Below are 24,876 nucleotides of genomic sequence, written 5' to 3' on the forward strand. Positions count from 1 at the left end.
GTGCTCTACTTTGGTTTTCTGTCTAGCATTAAAATACCTGAGGCAACTGATCCACGTCTATCTTACTGATAAAATGTCTCCCTTAATGCTAGTTTGCAATTTATAGAGTAAAGAAAAGCCGTTTGTAAGGAACCTACAATCAATTTTACCTACCAAGGTGGGTGGGATCCTTTTAATTCCAACCACTAGCATCTGGAAACCTTTACTTCGGATATGAGGATCTCCTTGTGACAGCCTCCAAGCAAAAGTTGAAGGTAAAACTTCTTAGCAAGGCGACTTTAAGACTAGTGCCTAGGTACACAGTTTTGGTATTGTTGTTTTGTAAATGATAAATTATATCAGTCAGATGAAACCGCACCCAACCATGCAGTGGGGATAGTGCTGGATTAAACCCTGTGGATGCCCCAAGGCAGTCGAAATTTCCGAGCCCCACTCGCGAATTATCTCCTAATATGCAATGACCGGATTTGTTAAAAAAAAAAGACAGCTGCCAGAAGATGAGCTTTTAAGAGGCAAATTGTTATGTGAATCTGATGTCTCTGGGTTATGCACTTTAAGTTATTAATGAGTACATTACATTAATACAGTACTTTCTTGAGTCTTTAATGTAAAGTTTTCGTTTCTATGAGTTGATTCATTTTTTCTATCTTTTGGAAACAATATTTAAGAAAGCTTGATTTTAATTTTCTTTTAAGATCAAATCAATATTATTTTGATCCGTTGTCACAGAGCCCCTAAAAGGAGTGGGGCCCATAGGGCAGTGCCTACTTTGCCTATTTGGTAATCTGGAACTGAGTGAGGCTCAGAAACACTTGTATAAAGCATATAAGGGGATGGTCTATCCGTGTCAGGGCACACACACATGGTTTGTGCATAAGCATTCCAATATGACTTGGGAAAATTGTCCGTCCCTTCCTTCCTTGCTTGGATCCCCACAATATGTTCAGCAGTGTTGGGCTGGCTTTTCGTTCACCTTAAAAATCTGGCATTTCCAAATGGACTAGCTTGAATGGGCCAATAAGTAGACCATTTTTATGGTCCGGTGCACCGTGATGGGACCAAAAAATCATCTCATACACTGGCCCTTTCAAGCTGTACCATCTGGAATGTCAAACTGCCAGCAGGGCTACAAGACCAGTGCAACAACCATACCCAGGACTACATGTGCCTTTTAAATCGGGTTGGGGTGTTTTCAAAACATTTCTTAGTTTGTGCTTAAATAATGAGAGCATGGAAAGCTACTAAGTGTATTCTCTCGTTTTTATAGGCCACAGCTTATGCAATTAAGAAAACCTCTCCCGTCCAATGTCCAGCCACTGAAAAAACAGCCACAACTTTGGTATTACATGTTGCACCTCAAGCGACACAGTACTGAATAGGCTGGGGGGTGTACTTGCCAGATATTGTAATTCTGTAATAATGTCATACTTTTTCACTAAAACCTAAATTCACAACATCCTTATCTCCGGATAAAAATATAATGTGTACAGCTACCTTCATTTTAAACTGTTAAGTAGCATTTATTATAGTTAAATCCTTTGCCCTTTGGAAGGAAAATAGATTCACATAATAGCATTATGCTGACTTTTTGTCCACATGTATCACTGTATAAACTCAGATGAGTTGAAACTGAAATGCGTATTTTAATATAAGGTACTTCGACAGCCAATATTATACTTGGAACTTTTGCCTTTCACAAAACACAGGATAGAGATTCAGGTGCTTAAGAGTTAAACACTAAAAAAGCGCTGTGATTGTTTTCCAACTACACAAAATCATTTACTTGCTACTTCGGAAAAGAATTCAGTACTTTGGAAAAACCTTCACGTCTTAATGAGAAACAGATTCTCTCAGGAAACACAAACTCATTTTCTAAGTAAAGTGTTTTATTCTGAAAACAACTATCTCTCGGTACATAAAGTGTGGTGGTTAAATTAAAAGTGAACCTTGATTCCCACCTCTTGTACGCCCAAGGGGTTTATCTATACCATTATGGTCAATTCCTTGTCTTTTTCCTTGATCACTCGGGCATGGCCAGGTCAAGGTGTACCTCCAGTGTTATTTACAAACTAATCAGTCAATCTTTTAAAAGTAACATTGTCCCTGTCCCTCCAGTGGCTGTTTTTTTACAATTTGGAAACATTCTTCTAAATTGAGTTGTACATTTCTACTTGTTATTAACTTTAAAACAATATGATCATTATAATGATGCTTTTAACGATTAATAACACGAATAGTAATAGTATTAGTTGAAGAAGCAATATAATTATAATTCGTTTTGTAATGTGGCTGGTGTTGATGTTGTTCTGTTTTTTAATGTTGCTATTATCATTATTATATGAACGTGTTATTAGACATTTTCTTCATGCACCATCTGAAGAATTAAACATCGAACCACTTTTTTATGTTGTTGGAAAGCAGTGCAATGAGCAATGCCAGGCATGGTCAATGCAGTTTCAGTAACACAGACTTTCCATTCCACTAAAAGGCCCATAAAACATTGACAAAACTAGGGACAGGGAGTTTGTTTCAATTATGATGTTTTTCCAGATGTGCTCTGAAGAAGAATGCATTTCATGAATTGATTTCCTACAAGTCAACCAGAATGCCCTTTTTAAATGCTTTTTGTGACTGAACCTTTCACTGATGCGAATAAGCTGCACAGAACCTGAGAGCTCAGTTCAAGGTGAACAGTTTTCACACAAACTGTATTTTTTTTTTTATTATACATTATGATTTTCAGAGCTGGGCACTCCATTGAATGGTACAGTCCAGCCAAATTGTCAGAATGGCTAATATAGTTGTAAATGGTTGCTATTGAAATTAATTGTATTTAAAATCTCCTCATATATATCCTTTGGAGATATTTCAAAACAATGACTGTATTTTACTATTCAATTGGCTAATTCAATCGGCTCTGAGGTATAACCCAATGCAAGCGCTTGGCACTTTTGATCAGCAGTTACAGGCATACAGTATAATCTCACTTTCATGCTTGATGGCATTTTCATCCAATGATCAATGTTTCAGTGCATCATTGCTGAATGGGGAGAATCTGCACCACAACATTACACAGGATTTTGGTATAAGAATATTGATGAGAAAGTGATTATAATATGAGAAGCCAGAACCAAAAATCTACAAACATTCTGTCATCCCTTTCAAGCAAATGATCAGGATTTCAAAGGTAGTTCACATGTCAAGCAGGCAAAGAGACTTAGCTGCCCGTAATCAGTGATTGTCAGAAATTCATCTATGATATGCAGGTTTTCAATCTTTGTACTAAAGCTAGGAAGAAACCAATGTTGGTACAGTGGTAGGAAGATGTGAAGATCAAAGTTACATTTGTGCAGCAAGGTGTTGGCCAAGTCCAAGATGGATGTAACAGTCTCCTGGGGCATGAACTTAATTTTAAAAGACAGATGGGGGTCATCATCATAGGAGTTTGCTTTTAGAGAGTGTAAGATAGTGGACAGGAGTTTGCTGTCAGACTTTTATGGAGTGTGTCAGCAGTACATAGGGATTTGCAGCAAGGTCAAGGATGTTGTTAGTGTTTAACCTGATTGTGTCCACTTTTTAACCCCTTCGACGCTGATGACGAGCTGGGCTCGTCATGAGGTAGCCTCCTGCTACGCTGATGACGAGCCCAGCTCGTCACGTAACATGCGAATCCATAAAAGTCAGCGTGCGGGCGGAATTCCGCCCGCACGCATGCGGGCGGAATTCCGCCCGCACGCATGCGGTTAAAAGAAATATTCATTAATGTTGATTGATTTTTGTTCAGAAGGACGCGTAAGCCACTGTGGGATTGAATTAGAGCATAGTTTGTTGAATGCCTTACTTTTATTGTCATTATGCAAGTGCTAGGGATACCCATCACCATAGTCAAACCTGGGTAAACAATATAATATCAGGAAAATCTGTTCCTGCTACATGTCTTGTGTCTTGAGACAAGTGTGTGAATCAATAAATAAATAACCTAGACACTGTAGTGAGTTTTATACAATATATTGGTAATTCAGGGTGCGATAATCATATATTCACAAAGGAAAGGCCTCCCAGTGTTCAAGTGCTGGTATGATGATAGTAAAATAATTAATTAATTCACAGATTGATATTTAGCCATTTGCATTAGGCTGCCAAAAAGCAGCATAGATGAGTGTCATCATCTATTATGGTACATGATGATACTCGAGAGAAGAAGAAGAAGATGATGATACTCTGTTTCTGGTTGATGTGCTATTTTATTATTGTATGCTACATTGTTGTGAATTATAGAATGATTTTTCATTTGTAAATCATGAGTTATATGGATGTGTGCGACCATCCATATGACTATTTATTTATTTATTTAACTTTTAAGGTGCACAGCTACCCATACAGGGTTTCCTGGCACCAAGGGATAGTCTAAAAGGGTGAAAAGAGAACAAAATGCAGCTTATTGCAGAAAAAGCCATGTCTTGAGGCCCTTTCGAAAGTTGAAATAGATGGTTTACGTTTTCAATGAAGTAGGCAAGGGATTCCAACTCTTAGGGCCTAAGTGGGAGCACGAGCGGCCGCCCATTCTCACCAACTTAAATCTGGGAATCACTAAGTCACCCTTCGAGGAAGACCGGAGAGAACGTGTAGGGAAATAGACATGAATGAGCTCCTGTAAATATAGATGAGCAACACCCTGTTTGATCTTAAAAATATAGCAAAGTGCCTTAAACTAAACTCTACTTTCAATCCTGAGGCAATGAAGGTTCAGGAGGGACTGGGATATGGAGACTCTGCGCAGGACATGGCATAGGAGGCGGGCAGCCGCATTCTGCACCACCTGAAGCTTTCTAAGAGCTTCATGACACCCCCCCCCCAAATAAAGAACATTGCCATAAACCAGGCGAGAGGTGACCAGGGCCTGGACAACCGACCTTTTGGTGGAGTCAGGAAGCATTCTGTAGATTTTATGGAAGCCATCTCAAAATGGTGAAGCATGTAGCGGCCACCCTCACCCCCTGCTGCCGCATAGAAAGGTTTTCATCAATGAGAAAGCCAAAGTTGCGGACCTGGGCAACGGGTTGGGGGGGAGGACACATTTCTTGGGGCCAGTGTTGGGGGCCCCATAGGTCCTTGCATTTGCCCAGGACGACAACCTCTGTCTTGTCCCCCCCCCTTGTTCAGCTTCTAAAAGTTGTTACGCATCCTTTGTGAGACTTTATACAATCCTTGTTTGAGGGCTGAGATGTTATCATCTTCGGTGGCTGAAAGAGAAAAGATGATTTGCGTGTGGTCAGCGTATGAAAATAGAGAAAGACCAGCATCCTCCACGATGGTGGCCAAGGGGTCTGATATAGATATTAAAGAGTAAGGGACACAAAATAGACCCCTGGGGCACACTGTACGCTGAAGAATAGATTTTAGAAGAGGCTTTAGAGGAAAAGACCTGAAAGGTGCAGCCACTAAGGAAGGAGGCAAGCCAGGCCAAGGCAGGACCTTCCACTCCCAAGGACCGGAGGCAAGAAGAATGGAATGCGACACAGTATTGAATGCGGCACTCAAATCAAGCCATATGAGTGCTGTTGTCTCTCCGCGGTCCATGCAATGACGCAATCTCTCAGTGACTCCAAGAAGAGTCGTTTCTGTGGAGTGGTTAGCCCTAAAGCCCGATTGGGACGGATGCAAGAAACCAAATCGTCTCTTCTCAATGCTCTATTTCTGGTACCAATTTTAAACGATTGACTGTGCTTTTAATTTCTCTATGTGTTGTACAATGGTGCCTATAATGTTGTTGAAGTTTTTGCAACACTACTCATATGAGCAGTACACAAATCAGCAAGTGTCTAGCTTACTTGTGGTATATGTGGCCCAAATCTGCCATGAATCTGATATAAAGCAAGAAGATACTGTTTTCTTTGTCTTGTGGGAGGCAGATTTTCCCTTTCTCTATTTGTTTATTGTTTTTTTCTTACCATAAAACCATTTTTAATATAAGAATAATTCATCTTGCCTTAGACGATAAATTGTGCTGTGGTTAGCAAAGCTCATTCAGAGTGATTGCTCTACCTCTGATGTTAAAATAGTGGGTAACTGCCCTAGTGTCACTGCAGTGTGCCACGAGTTCACACGTGCTTGTGGCACGCATTGCACCTGCTGATGGAGTCATCGGTCATATTAGAATCCCGATTTCTGATTTAATTTTCAAATTTCGTAATTTGAAATAGTGAAATTAGGTTCATATTTTTGTCTTTCGTAGATTGGTCTAATTTGACTTTAACATTACAGCATGAAATAATTCCACTTTGGTAAAGCCTTTTATTCGCTGGTTGCCTGTTCACCAAAAGAGTGTCTTTTAGATTGTCTTTTAACTTCTGTTCCATAGATTATTTTCTGAATTTCCCAAGAGTAGATCTTTGTGGACTCCTCTACTGTACTAACTCTCTTCTGTAGGGAGTCATTATTTTTTACATCCCTGTTATTGTTTATGCTTTTTAGTGAACTAAGTTTAATCATACAAGTTATTTGATATTTACTTCTATATTTGTTCCTATTGTTCACCAGTCCTGATAATGGTCTTTTGATGTCCAGCATTAAGGGTCAAATCTCAAATATATATGGTGGGTAAAAAAGTTGCCAGACACACTAAAGGGACATAATTGTTTGGACTTTGTAAAAACATTTTTTTCCTCCCTTATTTGAATTGTGCCTGACAGGTAAGAAGGTAGTGAACTGAGCTCAGTGCTTCCGAATACCAGCATCTCAGTCTTGGGTCTATTCATACACATGAAGATCTTCTTCACCCAGTATAACAAATGTCTCAGACATAAAGCAATGTTGGCTAAATTATCTGGACCTTTTACGAAATGTAAGCAAATGTGTGTATTGTTAGAATCAGGGCGAAGTTGCCTCCGAAATGAGGATAGAAAAGCCCCCCAAACCCTCTTGAACACCTCACGTTTAAAGTGAAGTTTGTAGGTGGTATGTACATGACCCACCCACTACCCTATGTAGTCTATTAATAAATGACTAAAAGACCATCCTAAGATTCTAGCCCATGGACTAGCAAAGACCACTTAAAGTGGTGTTGGACATATAGAGAGAACTTTTATAGGCCACTGGTAAAATTACCCACTGGTAATATCTGGAGAAATTTCTAGGGGAAAAAAACGCCAGTTTCAGATTTGCAAATATGTCCCAACCCCATTTCTGTCCTTTTTCAGAATTTGTAGAGGGGTCAGAATGAGAATGAGAGAGTTTACACAGTGCAGTGAAAAAAGTCAGCTTCAGCTAGTCATGCTTATAAAGATGCAGCACTTCAAGGCCAAAGGCAACACTGGGGAAGCGGTCTTTCAAAAATGCAAGATACCCCTTAGATTAAGCAAGGCCTCCATGTTGCAGGGCCTAATACAAGCTTCTGTCACAGAAGGAAGAAGAATAGTGAACAACAATGTAAATCAACAAAGGAACAATGGGCATTTCCTTTCAGACTAATTTTCAAGGCTGGGAGCAAACTAATAGGACTAGCCAGTCAGGAATAAGCAAGTTACTCAGGCACAGGGATTTGGTGCTGGGACTATTTGCCATAGAATACGTTAGAGAAAGCCAGGAAAGTTGTGGGGGAGGGGTGTGTGGTGACTGGGGCACAAGGAATCAGCATGGTGGAGGTCAAGGGGAAAGACTTTCAGGTTATGAGGCATACCAGGGCTTTATAAGCAGTTCACTTCCTTGGGGAAGGCGGCTGGCAACTTCTTCTTGTTGTAGTGTCTCCTTTGCTTTTCCTCAGTTCATTCACCATTGTTGCATCCTTCAATTTTGTATTTTCTGTTGTCTTAACAGCTCCATCAGTTCCCTGGCCTTCTTGCACGAATTCTGACCTGCCCTTTGGATTAGGACTTGGTACTATTTTCTAAACGATCCCCAGAACTCTTGTCTTGCCTCTCCATTAGTTGCTATGCTTGCTCTCCCTCTAGCTCCCTGAATTCCAGGTTCGCTGTCGACCTGACGTTCCACCATAGCTGTTATTGACTTTTTTTATTTGTGGCTTAAGTTCCCAGGAGCCCACCATGACACGCATTTTCACCAATACCTCTTTTTCAGAGTATTTCAATGCTCATGCAACCTAGTAAAACTTTGTTTTATTTACCTTCGCTATACAATGGGAATTCATCATTGAAAATTCTATTTTAAATATCCTGAACTAAAAGAAACATATTGACAAGTCCATACTATTCCAGCTGTTTCTTTTCTCTCCCAATTCAGTTTTCCTTCTCCTACAGGGTATTCCTGCTGTTCATGCTTCCTCACACATGAGACAAGCTACATTCTAGGGAGTGAGGTTTATTGTCTTCAGACTCAGTTGATCACGTTTCACAAAACCTGACATAGATACTAAAGAAGAAATCATGTGAAACCTAACTCCAATTAATGTTGCTTTAGATGCTCAACAAGGCAACCAACAACCGCTGATTAATTTGCATTGGTGCTGTCAAACAAATACCAGGGAAAAACAAGAAAGCAAACATAAGTGACAAGATTGCAAAATGAATACAAAAGTTCTGATAGTCAGGAACTAACATGATTGAAACTAGTTAAAATTAATAAAGAGTTATAGGTCCATTGAAAAAGGGGAAATTGTGGCTCATATGAACACACAGAGAATATAAATGAGCAGTTTTTAGATGGCTGGAAAAGGAAGTGCTAAGAGTTCAAAGCACAAATGAAGCCTATGGGTTACCATTTTTTTTTTACCTAGAGTTTTTATATAGCGGGAACTAGACCCGAGACATCGGGTATCAGAGTGTTTACATGAGCGCCTGTTCCATTACAGATGGACACATTCGTTTATTTTTGTGTAGGCACAGGGAGATTAAGTGATTTGCCCAGAATCACAAGATGTTTAGCATTGTTGCCGAGACTCAAACCCGGTTATCCAGCTTCGACTTGACCGCTCTAGCCCTAAGGCTACATGCTCTCCTCTCACCAGGGAAATTTCAACTATGGATACCACTTTAAATGTAGTATGGGTGAAATGTGTACATGTGTCAGAATTATTGATGGTGTTTCTGATAGCAATCACTGTTCTAGATGAAGGGAAGTGGAAATTTTTCATTCACGTATGAGATTACAAGTTTGAAAATGGCGACAGCTAGAGAAAGAGGGAGGAACCCAGGAATCTTATATCAGTTACCAAAATCAGGCTATGATGGTATTTGGCTCACAGAAACCTAGTCCTGAATATATCAGATTCCTAAAGAGACCGTAAAAAGGTATTACAATGAACCAAATAAAGCATGTTTCACTTAAACCACAATACCTCAACTTGCCAGATACATATATGTCCTTGTCAGATTAAAGGACAGTGGGCAAGTGTCAAATCATATGTCAACAAAGAGAGAGGTAGGGAAATCAAGGACACTCTCTTAGTCCCCAGTTAAGTATCAAACAACAAGAAAAGAGAGGTCTGGTCAGTCTTAAGGCTGCCAGAGATATGGAGCAAGGAGATAAGTGGGTTTTGTTTGTACACAGTCACTCCGATTGAGTAGGAAAGCCCTCACACACCGACCTGGTCAGTGTCATGCTTCATCATCGGGCCCCACCGAAGAGGCCGAGTGCCTCTTCGGTGTGCTGCGACGCCAGAAAGACTGCGGAGCTGGTCGTGTGGGGAGGACGTGATGTGAAAATTAGAAAATTAAAAGTGCCTAACAGGGTATCAGAAAAAAAATTTTAATGAGTGATCCCTAAGACACGTGTGGGTGGTTTTATGTGTCTGAATTTACGTGCCAAGTTTATTACGAGTTGGGATAAATTCAGCTAAATACCAAGGGTTTTAAAATTAATCAGTCAACATGTTTCTGCCGTACTTGTGGTATGTATTCACCAAGGCATTCTTCAGGACTAAACCCCGGCGGTATGGACACTCTAATAGTCCACCCTGACCTGGGGGCGTGAAAGTGAAAAAGAAAAAGTGAAAAAGTGCTTAAAAATTAGAAGAGCAATTGCTTTTTGTTAGTTTTAGGACTCTGTGCACTTTACCACTGCTAACCAGTGCTAAAGTGCTTGTGCTCTCTCTCTAAAACATGGTTAAATTGGCATACACCAGATTTTCATATGTAATTTACTGTCCGTGGTACATTGGTATACCATATACCCATCACCTTTAAATGAAATGCTACTAGTGGACCTGTAGCACTTATTGTGCAAGCCACTTAAGTATACCCTTAAAAAATAGCCCATGCCTGCCATTGCAGCCTGTATGCAGCATTAAACTGCAAACTCGACTTGGAATATAACCCCCTTGCCAAGCCTTAACTGGCAGACTTTTCATGTATGGTGTCTGAGGAATTGTAATAAAAATCCCTGTTACTGGTAAAGTCGGATTTTAAGTTACAATTTTGGAAATGCCCATTTTTGAAAGTTGGCGTTTTAATGCCCAAAAGTGCCCTTTAGCCTGTTCCTGGGTCACATGAATGGGTGTAGCTGACAGATGGACTTTGTTTATTCCTCTCGGACAGCTACACAATAAAGGGATACGGTGTATCTGGATGGGCCATCAACTGGCAGGATGGGGATGAACTGGGCACAGCCCCACTTGCAACTGGATAGGTTGTGCTCTGCATTCACACATTGAGCTTTTTACCCCTGACTTGTCCATGCACACAGCTGGGAGGCTGGGAATTCAGAAAACTATAAGCACTTCAAAGGAGGCACCACATATAAAATGTGGGTTCTCAGACCCACTCCTAAGTACACCCCTGGACCTGTGTAAGACTCAGAAGGACAGTTGTGCTACTCTGCAAGAAGGACTGCTACATTGCCGCCCTGTTGCCATGCTGCCCTGCTGTACTGCTGCCCTGCTACCACAGTAAGAAGGACTGGACCTGAATCTTGAAATTAGGACCACCAGAGTGACTCCAAGGGCTAGTTTGCTGGCACCATGATAAGAGCTTCAGGGACAGAAAAGCCTCCAAACATCTTGAACCCAGCACCAGGACTTTGTATGTTGTGTGTCCTATCCCCCTCCCCCCTCCCAAGTGGTGCCATCCCAGTCCTGGGCCCTTGGAAGTGGGCCTAAAAGTGCTCTGCCAGCCAAGCTGTGGTTCTGCGGGTAGAACAAATACACCTCACAGCCACTTTAGAACTGACGGTACACATCGCACCCCTGGTGCAGGACCTCACATCACAGCCCACAGCCTCCTTGTAACTGCTGCTGCGAGACAACGCAGACCTTAACATTGCAAGCCTCTCATTGACAGCATCCTCCACAACAACGCAGAACTTCATATGACAGCCTCTAAACTTCGTCAGTACAGTGTTGCATGATGCATCCTCAAAGCAGGACACCGCACCACAAGCCCTCGTTGATGGCATCCTTGACCATGACACAGGACTCTGTATCATCGCACTGCAGCTTCTGCAGATCCCCAACTGCACGATGCATCCTCGACGTGGGATCTCACAATGCTCTGGAAACCAGGATTTAAGGTACTTTGTTCAGCAGGCCTAAATGGGTTCCTGTATCCGGCCTATGGTCCATTGCAGTTGGCCTGAACCTGTGACTTTGTCCCAGTCCAGCGAAAACAGATTACCACAGTTGGCACTTTGTACTTTTAGGCACTTTTTTCGTTAAACCTTTAACATTGCATATCTCCAATTCTACTGATTGTATTTTTGTTGTTATGGTGTCAAATAATTTATTAAATGTACTCTAGTTGTCTAAATTGGTGTGAGATTTTTCTTGTGTTGTGTTTTCACTTTATTACTGTTTGTGGGCTGCATAAATACTTTACACATTGCCTCTTAGTTAGGCCTGACTTTATTTGTGGCAAGCTACCAGCAAGAGAAGGACAGGAAAACAGTGAGAAAGGGAGAAATCAAGGAAGGAAACAAACTGTCAAGTGTGGGATAATGGGGTAAGGAGAGTCTGATAGTGGATGAAAGAGCCATGAGGCGGAATCACGGATATGCAGCCTTGGTATTCAGCAAACCTGTCATTTGGCATTGGCGACTGTGTGCTTCTGGGAATTCTTTCAGCACCGGCCCTTATTATTTTACAAATGAAGCACGAGTTTCTATGATGTATTCTCAAGAGATGTCCTTAAAGAGACATTGATTTTACAGACTAAACGATTTTATTGTGCCGTAGAAACATATTTTGTTTAGCTATATACAAAACGTATGAAATATAATACTTCTCTAAATAGGTGTGCAAAACTGAACCTCTTTTCCATTAATATAACCATCAAATGGTGCCCATTTTATATATTATGCTTTGTAAATATAGAATAATGTAGGTAATTTGCAATTTTGGGACAGCAAGTAGGGAACTTTGGCTACCATGTTTAATAAGTGATGCATATTTAGGGTGTTTTGGGATACAAAATGGCAATGTTCCACTCTGTAACTTAGAAACACAACAGTATTTATTTCCACCATCTGCACCTTTCCAAGAGATATATAATCGTAGCCACATTTCATATCTCAGGGAAAAGAACTCTGGATAGTGTATTTCAATAATATGGTACATAAAAATCCTGAAATAGCCACTATTAAGTACCTAATAATGAATGCATAGGTTTGAAATGGAAACAAACGAGCAGGAGCTCCCACTATAGGCTTCAATTAAATATTACATTGATCAACGATAATCCATTTCCACGAATTAGCGTCAAACATAATTGAAGCCATATAGGTATAGGTATATAGGTATGGTGGACAAGTTTACGATTACTGATTTGGAAATACACTAGTTTAATAGAATCATTAATAATGTCAGCTCCATGGACATCATTTACGAGGCACATTGATTTTTAAACTATTCTCATTTTTAATGCTAAGCATATTATTAATTTCCTTCAGCTGAGTGGACCACTACAATGTTGTTAGCCCTCTATCCAGAGACTCGGAATACAAGAAACAAGTGTGAGGTATCAGTTGCCAGTTCTGAAATCTAAAACGTATTTTCTGACTTTAATGGGCAGAATGTGCCAGTTCGTTGTCTGGCAGGCATGCGAATATCAGTAAAACCATGTACTATGAAAACATTCTTTCATGATTGATATCAACAGGCGGCTACATTTTCCTGACAGAAGTGAATTTAAGGTAAACATACTTTCTATATATGAATTGTCTCAAGTGTAGCTCTATAAACACACAGCTACATTTTGTAAACCAGATGTAGTCTTTCAAAGTCTTAAATACAAATTCCTGACGCATGAACTGTGACAGCTGATAGCGCGCTCTACTTTCCATACCGAAAATCATACAATACTGAGAAAAACTGTGCTATTGTTGTACATATACATATATTTAAACATGAAAAAAATATAACGCTGTAATACTAAAATAAATAAAATGCACAGAGTTGAGTACTACTATACCTCGCTTTTGCAAACCGGCTGTTTAGGATTGTTGTTCCAAGTTCTAGAATTCTTCTGCTTTTTTCGCCCCATCAGTCTGTTCTTTTCCACTAGAGGACTAATACGCTCAAACGAAAGAGCGAAAGCAAAAGGTGATAAACAAACCCACCCCTCCAGGCTCGCGGGACGGCTCGTGCTACTCCGGCTCACACGTGAGTGCGTAAACAACTGGCTATCCTGCTTACTTTTTCATTTGTTTTCTGCTCTGGGGTCTTGGTTAACTGGATGATTTCCAGCCGAGCGTCCCTCCACCCTAACTGGAAATGTGATTTCATTGGTTGTAATGTTTCATCAAAAAATGTCCGTTATAATGCAGCCTTTCACAATAAAACATTTCTGAGTGTTCCCCACATGCATGCTAGTGCTTCTCAAGTGTGTATTTAAAAGCCGCAAAACGTATTCAGACTGTGGAGATAGCAGTAAACTTTGAAAAGCAATCGGATATGCTACGCGCAAGATTCCTCTGAAGGAAAGCTTCGAATTGTAATTAAATCAGTATAGTTGCATTTGGGGCTGATTTGGCAACATTTTTTGAGGCCTGTAAATGGAACTTGGGCGTGCCAAAAAATTGATCTGAGTTGAAATCCATTTACACAAACACAGGGCTGGCGGGTAAAGTGTGAATTCTTGTGAACAAAACACAAACTACCTTTCTGTGTATTCACAAACGCTTTTCTTTCACAAGGAATTAATCACAATGCAGCAAAATGACAATAGTCTTATACATTTAAGTATTACCCACACAGTTAGACTACACTAGCAATTAATTATTATAACGGCAGGTTATATGGCAGCCTTTTTAACAATATCTGTTCATATATGTAGAACTCTACTACAAACTGATACGAAATGAAGGACAGTCACCACGACTTGCACTGTAGGGGTGCAGACATAGGAATAGTTAAATGTACTATTCCAACACCAGCCTACGTACAGTAGGGAAGGTGTTGGAATAGTAAATCTACTATTCCTTATCCTTAAGCATCCTCCAGCGCAAGTCGTGGTTACGACTTGCGTTGTAAAAGACGCGTTGTAACGGTACTGCGGGGTAACATCCGCGTTGTTCCCCATGGCGAAGGGTATGTGAGAGGGAGCTGTGCAAATTATAATTATAATAAGGTCCAAACAGCTTAGCCACCAGGGCAGCTGATTGCTGAGGCTGTATTCCAAAAAAGGGGCGAAATAGGAGAAGGCCCAGTATTCCATCAAGTGTCATGTGCCAGGCAGAGATGTGTTTGAACGAGTAAAAGGATACCAAGAGGGCAAGAATGGGAATTGGTGAGAAATCAGTAGCCATGTACAATTTTATTTTATTTATTTGGCACTGTCTACTGCTGAACAAATACAACCCATTTTGTTTTTAAACAAATTTTATTGAACATTTACTCTTGGCGTCTTACAATCAACAATTCAAATACAGTTATACTCAAGCATTATTTCATTTCGTTTGCATCCCATTGTCCACTCTTCTGACAGATCTCATGTCCTGGCAGCATAGCTTGCAAGTGAACAAGTTGAAATCTGGTGTTTCTGGTACCCTTGCTTGCTCGTTCTCCCAGTTCTCCCCATGTTTTTTTGGCGATTGGCTCTCCTAAATCCTCCTCCCATCTCTGGTGTTATTCACTGAGGGCAGGAAGTGTCGTATTGCTGAGCCGCCTGTATAAACAGGTGACTGCTTTATATGTCCCTGCCGTGGATACCACATATTGACACCTCACTGACGTAGGTGGCTCCAAGATTCCCCCTCTCCATTGTTTGCATATCGCCGCTGTGAGGGCAGTATGTCATAGGAAGTCTCCCTTGGGTATGTCTTATCTCTCCTTGAAGTCATTAAAGGGTAGTAAGGTTCCCTCTTCGTACAACATCCCAATAGTGGTCACCCCTACATCTATCCAGTCCTCTAGACCTCGCCAATCTCCCCTATGTGGGAGAACTTTACATATACACAGTGGAATATCTGGGTCATATGGGCACTTATCTTGAATCTCTGCAGGCTTCTGTTCCAGCATTTTGCAAATTACTTTTAGTTCAGAGGTGATCTCTCCCTCCTGAACGGGGAGCCTCAGCACCACACGCGACAGGAGACTCAGACTTGGTGCAGCATCACCTTGTTGCGCTGTCCCTCTCACACGGCTCGCTATCCATTTCGTGAGCCATTGCAGCTGGGCTGCTATTTAATAATACTCAAAGCCTGGCACCGCCAATCCTCCCACTGCTTTTGGTCTCATTAGTGTTGTGAGTGCTACTCTGTTTCTCCCCGTACCCCTTAAGAATGCCGTTATCTGTGCCTGGAGCTACCGAAACATCCCAGCTGGGATCCAAACCGGGAGTACTCGGTAATAATATAATAGTCTCTGAGAGGTCACCATCTTCAGTAAGGCTACCCTGCCTGCTACTGATAAGGGAAGAGCCATCTGAAATCAAAAACATTCTTTCACTCCCCTTAATGACCTCCCCACATTTCCCTCTAGCAGGTCTGCCTGGTCATGATATATCTGGACTCCCAGGTACGGCAAACATCGATTTTTCCACAGGATTCCCTCCATCGCCAGTGGTCGTTCTCTGCCCTCTGTGGCCGGGAAGACGCACAACTTCATCCAATTTACCCTAAGGCCTGCCACTATCACCATTAGCGCTATCAGTTCCCTGGCTCCTTGAAGGTCCTCCCTCATGTTGCTAAGGAATAATAATAAGTCATCAGCGTACAGTGCTATGTAGTGTGTTTAGCCTGCTGCCTCCAGCCCACAGTAGAAGCATCCTTTAATAGATCTAGCTACCAGGGGCTCCATGGCCAAGGCAACCAGCAGGGGCGACAAAGGGCAACCCTGCCCTGTTCCTCGCTCCACCCTGTAGCAGTCCGATATGAGCTTACCCGTTCTGACTCTGGCTGTAGATTCTGTGTAAAGTAAGGCGGGCCACGCCACAAATTCAGACCCCAACTCAAATCTTCTCACCATCGAAACAGATAAGGTCATTCAAGGCTATCAAAGGCCTTCTCTATGTCCACTGCAAAGATGACAACTTCCTCCTTACAGTAGGAGTCGGATTCAAGTAGGTGCAATAGTCTCCGAACATTCATCGCTGTATTACGGGGTGGTATAAACCCTGCTTCGTCTTGGTGTATGAGACCCACCATATGTGGCAGGAGACGAGTGGCTAGGATCTTGCTCAGAATTTTATAATCCAAATTTAGCATAGAGAGTGGCCTGTACACTGTTTTATCAGATGGCGATTACCCTGGTTTCCATAGTGGGATAATCAATGCCTCCCTTGTTGACTCTGGTAACTTCCCAATGTGCTTTGCCTGATTATAACCGGGTGCCCAAGATGTCGAAATATGTGGAATACAACTCAACTTGGAGCCTGTCTGTCCCAGGTGTTTTGTTTCTGGCCATGGCCTTGATGGCTCAACTCACCTCCCCCAGCTCTATCTCCCTCCTTAGAGTCTCCTCCTCTTCCTCCAATATTGCTGGCAGTTCAATATCTTCCATGAAATCGACTATCTCAGCAGTTGTAGGGGATACCCTACTTTCATATAGACCGGTATAGTACCTCAGGAATATGTTGTTAATGTCCTGTTGCCGTTGCCAAACCTCTCCCTGCACTTCTCTCATTTCCAGGATAACCAACCCTCTCCTAGCCAGCAAAGCTAGCAGCGCCCCAGGAATATCCGTTTCTGTGTGAGTACGTGCCATATAACTTTTATAGCACAACATCTCTACATGTTCAGCTGCTATTTCTTTAGCCGCTAACTGTTCCTCTTGATTGTCTCTCCTTTCCGGTCCCTCCCTCCCAAGCTCTTGGAGGCGTTGCTCTATTGCTACGGTGTCCCTCAGAAGAATCTTTCTCACGCCCACCGCCTCAGAGATGAACCTACCCCGTATCACAGCCTTGAAGGCCTTCCATTCCACCAAAGGGTTCACAGCCATCCCGGCATTCTCATCAAAGTATTGCCCAATCGCTGTGCGTATTGGTGCTTGGAAAACATTGTCCTCTGATGCCTCCAGTCTAAGGTGCCAGTTGGGAATTTTCGGCCTACTCCTCATCCAGACCAGCCCCACCAATAAATACTTATGATCCAAAATCGTCCTTACCAGATTCTCACTCGTCTGCACACACTCATGCACATATGGAGAACACAGCAGAGAGTCTAACCTAATGTGTAGTTCATGTAGGTGCGAAAAAAAAAGATAATCTCTGTCCCCCGGGTGTTGTGCCCTCCAAGTGTCTATCAGCCTCCATTGCGGCTGCCAGTTCCTGTGTGTTTCTGCTGCTCTATGTATGGGTGAATCTGGTAGGGACAGAGTGGGATCGGTCAAGCACCACATCTTCAATGTAGTTGCAATCCCCCCCCCCCCCTAGTGTCACCGATCCAGTCAGAATGGTGTGCTCGGAGCAAAATTTGATCAGTGTTAGGCCCATAGATGCTACCAATCAACACATCCTTCCCATCCAGTTTACCTACCAGGACTACTCGAGTATTTGCTTAGAGCATTGGAATGGGACCTCTGCTCTCACCCATACAAGGACTCCCCTAGGAAATGCTGAGTAATTCATGTAATACACTTGCCCCCGCCATCTTCGCATCTTCGTTGTAGCACGGCCCCTTCCTTCACAGTTATATGTGTCTCCTGCAACATTGCAATTTGGGCCCCCGCCTCACCATGTATGCATGTATCCAGTGGCGCTTTGTCATGGTGTGCATCCCTCGCACATTCCACAAGATGCACTTAAGGTCTACGGCGGGTGCCATTGAACTTGTATTAACAACTGCCCATCTACTTTCCTACCCCTGACACGCCTGGCCCCTGAAAGTAACGCCCAAAGTAAACAAACCCCCCAAATCCCCCTCCCCTGGACAGCTAAAGGTAGTCCAGATCCCATCCAAACAAGAAGAAAACAGGGCAAAATTCTAAGTAACTTTGGGGTTGTTGAGGTTACATGTCAGGATCAGGAGCCCCGCTAGCCAATTCCTCCATCTTTCATATCCGGAACTTTGGCCCCAGCTTTGTGCTCTGTCCATCATCTTGCCTCCAGGCTAATCCCCTCTAGTCCTTAACTCTGCTTCCAAAAGGATATGTTCCATTAGGGTCCATGTCCTCTCTGTTTCCTCCTTCCTCCCTTAGATGATCTTATCCACAGATTTGGGCGTTGTCTTCGGGATATCCGTCTCCAAGTCTTCAGCTGCACTTGTTGCTGATGTGAATCATCTGAGCGTTCTGTCTTGTGGTCACTTCTACTTGATCTGGGGTTGGCTGACTAAGTTCTGCCACCGCCTTGAGAGCCTTGTGCCACGCTCTCTATCTTCTGTTGAGAAGGGCATCCCAGTTGTGCCTGGTCCCCTGTCTTTCTTCTTCTACACTGATCTTGGGGAAGTTCCCTGCCTCTCCCGTCCAGGGCCAGAGTCCAGCCAATCCCAGGCTTCCTGTGGTGTGTGAAAAAAACTGCACCCCACCTGACCAACCACTCTCAGTCGTGCTGGGAACAGCATTGCATATGTGACTTGTGCCTGCTTCAGCTTAATTTTAACCGCTAAGAATGAGTCTCTCTGTCTTTGCACCTCTCTAGTGAAGTTGGGAAACACCATCACCTTACTGTTATCCATTTGCAGATAATTTTTCTGGCGAGCCTGCTTGTGAATGTGGCCCCGGTCCCTAAAGTGAAGAAGCCAACTATGGGTCATAAGGGAGCTCCCTGTGTGCCCGCTCGAGCGCATAAAATGGTGAAAGCTCCTCTGGTGCTACTTCTGTCTTGATACAGTCTTCTAGGAACTGCACCATATCTGTTCCTTCTTCTCTCTCCAGCATCTCCACTATGCGTAGGTTATTCCTACGAGACCCCCACTCACTGTCTTCTGCTCTCACTTCTACGACCCGTACCTTGGCTTCAATGTCCCTGAGCGATTTCTGCAGTTCTGCCACTTCTGTGGGGAGGTCGGAGAGTGTCTTTTCCATGGCCGTTACCCTCTCTGTTAATCGGTTGTGATCATCCTTCAGAAGATTTAAGTTGATGACAATGACATCAATCTTTGTTTTGAGTGCATCCCAGGAGGCTATGATGGCTTGCATAATGTCCGTCCAGGTAGGCCATGCAGTAGAGGCATCCTTCCCTAATTCCGGGCCCTCCTCATCATCATCTGTCTGGTCCCAGCTCCTTCATACTGAGGACACTGTGCCCTCTGCGTTTTGGGACTTTCACCCTTTGTCCAGACAGCCGCTGTCCTCTTTGGGCTGGGTGCCAACCAGGGGGCCAGCAATCCCTCGCGGACCTCTGCATGCTCTTATCTCGCTGACGGGCAACACCCCGGGCCCCCCTTTGGGTGTCTGCGGTTCTAATCTTTCCTGTGTAGGCTCAGGTCTCTCTTTTGTCTACATCTAAGTACAGGTTGGTATAGTGAGCACAAGAACTCCTCAGGACCTATACTCCTACTTAGGTGTGGTAATGTGAAGGGACAGTCTTGGAGGTGCTGTCTTCTTGGTGCCTCTGTCCCACCAAAGGTGTCCCCTCAGCTCACTCCCTCTCCACTCCTCCCTCTTTGTGAGCAGTCAGTCTTCCTGGGATCCCCCAGCATGGTTTTGCAGGCCGCTCTCAGCCTCTGCTTCTGCAAGGCCAGAGGCCCCATATCACTGCTGCCCGTCCTCGCTTACTGATTCCCCTGCTGTGCTGTGCATGATGCCTATGATTCGGTCTCCGCCTCCCCTTTCAGCCGCTATGTCTCTGCCTCTGCCCTGGACAGTTGCTGCACTCTTCTCTGTCTTGGCGGGCTACCGTCGTGCCCCTTCAGGGCCCTCATGTGTCTCTAGCCCCTCTCTATGGAACCTCTCTTCGACCTTTGCCAGTCACCCTTGAATCGCGGCTCGGGGTCCAACCAAGCCAGTGGGGAATTACTCAGGTGCACTTCTCCCGCTGTTCCAGTCAATTTTGAGGCAGGCTGGGGCACAGGATCCTTTTGGACGGGGGATTCTCTAGGCAGAGCTCTGCGACCCGCTTCCTCCTACATCAGCGGTTAGCCATGCCCCCCCTGAACAAATGCAACCCATGAAGGAGAAAGGTTATATATAGAAGAGAAAGTAAGGCTGGCAAACTGAGCTGAAACTATACTTTAAATGGCCTGGGCTCCACTTATTTGTGCTAGGCAGAAGAAGAAAGCCAATATTTGGACAGAGGTTCACACCCCAAGACCCTTTCAGGCTCTCAAAAGTGGACAAACACCAGTCAGACATGCCCGAATAGGTGGGATCTTAGACACAACTAGAGAGGCACCCTGCACATGCGAGGGTGAGAGCCGAAGTACCTGGTAGGTTTCTGTCCTGACAGTGCAAGAGTGAATTAGCTTGCCTTGTGTTACCCTGTCCTCACCCCTTCATGCAAGTCCCAATTTTCATAGATTGAGAGATCCCTGTTCTTTCCATTGTACATAATGAGTCATTCACCTGACTTGCTAGGATTTTCTCCCAGAACAACATCCTCTTTCATTATTAGTATTGAATGACATTTCAGGGTAAAAAGAGACAATGTAGTGAGTCTTACCCTACTGTATTTTTTCAGCTACAACAGTAGCATGGCACCGATTTGGTAGTTCTCAATGTTCTTAGCCCAGCTCTTCTCTCACCTGTGAAGCTTTTGAAAAACACTTTTTATATACACCTCCACAAGTTAACGTCCCTTTCAAACTCTCATTTCGCTAGTCTCTTCCCACACTACTGCTCCCCCTCCTAGTAACTCTGCTCTCACCTCTAGCCAAAGGCCTTTGAACTAAAACAATATTAGCCATTATGTGTAATTTTCTCTCCTCGACAACTCATAGTTACAAGCGTGTGTTGATTGTGCTAACTAGGCACCGCAACTTTGGTCTGCTCTGGCAGAACAGAACCTTTATTCACAACTGTGTATCCAAACCCCAAATTGGCTCCTAGAAACTTATGAACTCCTTACGGCGGTGTGTACCGCTTCAGCGGAGAGGAAAAAAAATCCTTTTGTTATTTAACCCTCACACACCCTATTGGTGTCATGCTTCATCATCTGGTTCACCCTGACTCTTAAAGGTCAGGGTGGGCTCAACCGTATTGCAGGGAGCTCTTAGGATATGTAGGCCAGGGGGACTTAAAGATACAATTCTTACTGCACCCCCCAGGTATCCCTGTATTCATGAGGGTGTAGTGGATGTTAAAACAAATAAAAATAGGTCTTTTTTGAGGTTATGGTCCTAAGACCCTAAAAGACTGCCAACATGCTTCAGCCCAAAATTAGGTGGCCAACATTGGTCCGGGCTTTCGTCAGGGCACAATGAAGTTCCCTCCCTGGTGTAGAGTTAGAGAAAAACTATGCTGGGCTATATATTCGTTTTGATGGTGCAGAAAGCTGCTACCTTCATGACAAAAGTGACAGTAAAAACAACCACATTAAGGAGAATACTTTTCTCTCTTCTTCCATAAACGAAAAATTCCGCCTGTAAGGAGAAGAAACAGAGGAAAAAGAAGAAGAAAAGGGCAAAAATCACATTGCATTACAATAGCAATCTTATAGTGCAATTATATCCATCATGCACGGGTGCACCTTTCTTCTGCATGCATGGTTTGTGTTTTTGTGACCACAAACAGCAGAGCCTTATTGAAACCATTATTCAAATCCTGCCCATTTGGCAGTGTGCGTATTATCATAACGTACGAGATGTACTTGGAAGTGAAGTTTGCCTCTTCAAGTTGCACCACACTCACTAAAAACATAAACAACCTGTGTCGTAATGCGTACATGTCAAACCAGTGGTCTCACATATGTAAAAAGTTGTTATTCGTGACCTCTGTAAACTACTGCATGCCATTGTTGTCTCATATTCGTCATCACACTCTCACTCTACGGTATTAGTTTAAATGCCAGTCGTGCCTCGTTTTTTCACACATATGCTCTCACTCATCTTTACCCAATTGGAGGGGAATACAAGTGTCACGGTGTCATGATGGGGTCGCCTTGCATGAATCACAAAACCTCGCGTGGAACGAGCTTCCTCGCTTGGTGGGGGGGCCGAGAGGGACTTCTGGAGGGAGTACACCCTCTCGTGGGTAAACACCGTATCACAACACAAGTACTCCCAAGATGACCCAGTCTGCCACTTGTGTAGTCATGGGTCACTATCCATGCGGGTCATGCGTGGCATGTGCGTTCACGGATCACACGAAAGAACTAGACTTGGGCATGCACCATGCGTGGGAACAAAGGTCGCACACTAACTGCAACTCAGATAGAGTAGTTTATGTGATCAAGTGCCCGTGTCAACTGATGTATATTGGGATGACAGGAAGAAAGGTGAAAGTGCGTTTAAGTGAGCATAGGAGCACCATCAGGAGATCTATAACTGCCACTATACTAACCGCACACTATGTAGAGAAGAAACATACAGATTGTGACTTATGGTGGTCAGTGATTGAAAGGGTTCAAGGTGAGGGCAACATTATGAGAATACTGTTGGAACGTGAACAGCGGTGGGTATACAGACTTAAGACCCACATCTCAGGTCTGAACAATGGCATAAAGTGGAACCAACTGAATAAGAAATAACATAGTAGCAACCTGCACTATATGAAAACACACGCCCTCTGCAAATCACACACAAGAATTTATAAACTTGAATTTTGTTGGTGAAATTGTTTGGTGCCCAAGATACTTCATTCACTATGGTTTTTATGTTCCTTTAGGCTGGTCTGCCCAAAGTGGTGGGCATAGATCAACGCCTGTTCATTGGGTAGGCATGGGTGTTGTGACTGCCAACTATAACTGAAATACATAGAACAATTGGGCATACCTCATTCACTTTCTGTACGCACCAGCATTGAAGAACGATCCATCAAGAGCTTGGCTGATTGCACTGTGGAAGCTGGGTAGATTGTGCTCAGACCTAGGGTGAAGAATGCTCCTTTCCTAAATCTGGCAACACCATTCCCAGATCTATTGTTTTCAAGTAACACAAAACACGTGCTTTGGGACAGCTACCTTCAAGCCATTGGTTTGGTTTCTTCATCCCACTTTACCCATTGGCTCTAGACATTGTCAATCACAACTTAGCTCAGCACAGTGGAGTAAGATAGTATCAATGTCATGCTTTGGTCTGTTTGAATGCATCCTTTCAGCTGCAATTAAATTCAAAAGGTGCAAGAGTACACTTAATATTCATAGTTTTACATTATCACTTCACTCAGCATGCTTTTTTTTCACATAAATCAATTGAATTTTTTAAGTTTATTGTTATGGTAATAGCTATTCTTCAGCTAGTTTTGCCAGTGCTTGACCATGAGCATGATCCTAACTTAGACTGCCTCATTGTCATGCTCCTTTTCAAATCAGATATGCTGACTCTTGAGATCAGCAACAACTGGCACAATATTGCAAGACCTAAGGCAGCCTTCATGGGGTTCGGCTGTCTGCTCCTGCAAGAACATTGCTTCCTTTCAGCAGTCCCAGCGCTCCCTTCCTCCTGCTGCTGGGCCTGTGCTCCTGTGCAGGATGCCCAGTAGGTTGCGGTATGAACAGGAGCCATTGAGTCGATACTGTTCAAGTTGCCCAGTATCAGGATGAAAAAGAACTGCTGTGCTACCGCAGCTGTTCAGAGAGCTTGGTGGCTCTTTCTCATCCTACATTTCATCCTCTGCTAACATGCTTTGGCAAATCCAGTGGGTCTGGCTTGTAACTCAAAATGCACACCAGAACTATTGCTTTGCCAGTGCGTGTTGTGTCTTAGAGGTCACTAACAACTTGGGCTCTGACCTTTGTTAGCATTGTCGATTTAACATTGTGTAACAACAAATATGGATTCTTGACTGCATGGTGAACAGCACTTCGGCCAGATATAGAAATATGTCACGGAACGCAGCTCAGCACCCAAAGTTGCTGCACTGTGTTGCATGACGCAGCACCATATCTAGAGACAGGGCACTATCCTGCTCTCTCCCTGGGTCTGGCGCAGAATCATGGCGCCCAGCGCTATGCACACACTGTGCTGTAGTGCAAGGGTGTGTGCTTGATGTCTAGCATAGGTTTCGTTCTGTAAGAGTATGCACTTCGGATGGGTACTGTATAGTGCAAAGTGTTGAACCTTAGGAGAAAGAAAATAATGTATCCTTTCAACAACTGCTTCAAAGTGGCATTATTTTTTTGCACAAAACCCTGCCTCCTATTGTTAGCAGCTAGGGTTTTTCGTCAAAAGCCATGGGTGGGTGCATAGGAACGCCCCGAATGCCCTCTTTATGCACAGTAATGCAAAGCAGCACTGCGCTGCTTTGTGTTACTTTCAGGCAATTTTCCAGTGCAAAACAAGTTTTTTTCTGGAAAGTTAATTTAAAAAAACATTTTGCAATGGTTTATGTCACTTTTATGATACAAACCCAGTGTGTATTCCTTGTAAATCTGGAACTTCATATCCTGTACATGTTTGGAGGGCACTGATTCATACATTATGCAATGTTACTAGGTAAATTGAATAAAAACAAAC

General features: G+C 43.2%; 1 protein-coding gene across 1 annotated transcript in view; it reads right to left on the reverse strand.

The window, feature by feature from the left end:
* Positions 1-13,525, reverse strand: part of CCDC102B (coiled-coil domain containing 102B) — a 566,627-nt gene extending 553,102 nt beyond the window's left edge. The window contains exon 1 of the mRNA XM_078685713.1: positions 13,356-13,525. The gene's annotated coding sequence lies outside the window, so the exon portion shown is untranslated. The remainder of the gene's footprint in view (positions 1-13,355) is intronic.
* Positions 13,526-24,876: the final 11,351 nt, after the last annotated feature.

This window comes from Lissotriton helveticus, chromosome 4_1, assembly GCF_964261635.1.
Source record: "Lissotriton helveticus chromosome 4_1, aLisHel1.1, whole genome shotgun sequence".
In the NCBI taxonomy this organism is placed as follows: Eukaryota; Metazoa; Chordata; class Amphibia; order Caudata; family Salamandridae; genus Lissotriton; species Lissotriton helveticus.